The 678-nt window shown below is 31.0% G+C and overlaps 1 non-coding gene across 1 annotated transcript; it reads right to left on the bottom strand.

Moving 5' to 3' along the window:
• Positions 1-201: 201 nt before the first annotated feature.
• On the bottom strand, positions 202-309 carry LOC141510639 (U6 spliceosomal RNA). The gene has a single exon (XR_012475072.1). It is a non-coding gene; the product is annotated as a U6 spliceosomal RNA (small nuclear RNA).
• Between the last annotated feature and the right edge of the window lie 369 nt (positions 310-678).

Below are 678 nucleotides of genomic sequence, written 5' to 3'. Positions count from 1 at the left end.
GTTCATTATCAATCAATATTTGTTGTCATAACACAAAACACAACTTTAAGAACTCTCTTCCAACAGTATGTCTACTATAAATATATCAAAATTATACATGATTCTTTAGAAAGATAACTGATAACTTCATGACCTGATGATAATTATATTAAGGAGGGTGTAAAATGGAAAGATATTTATTATTTAATATCTCTTCCATGGAAGATATCCAGTACAAGCTCTAATTTGTGTGTCATTCTTGTTCAGAGACCATCTTAATCTTCTCAATATCATTCCAACTATATGTATTGTCAAAGTGAGAACATTAACAATCTTCTAACTGTGATAGCTGAAATCCCAACAGTCTTTTTTAAGTCTTTGATTTTCCTTTACTTTTCTTCAACTTTTGGTACTACTGAAAAATTAGATGATCTCTCCTCCTTTGACCTTTTTGGCATTGCTTTCTTCTAGTTCCCCTCTTACCCTGCCCACACTCCATTGTCCTTTGCTGCTTCTTCTATCTTCCTGTCCCTAAGCAGAGTTGTCTCTCAAAGCTTTAATTTGGGTATTTTTCTATTTTGATTCCTAATTGGGTTTTTTTCCAATAGATATTTTATTTTACTTTTCCAATTACATGCAATGAAAGTTTTTTTAACATTCATCCACATGCATATGCATATTTATCAATTACATAATTTC

Source organism: Macrotis lagotis, chromosome 1, assembly GCF_037893015.1.
Source record: "Macrotis lagotis isolate mMagLag1 chromosome 1, bilby.v1.9.chrom.fasta, whole genome shotgun sequence".
NCBI classification, from domain to species: Eukaryota; Metazoa; Chordata; class Mammalia; order Peramelemorphia; family Peramelidae; genus Macrotis; species Macrotis lagotis.
This window is presented reverse-complemented; position numbering and strand designations above follow the sequence as displayed.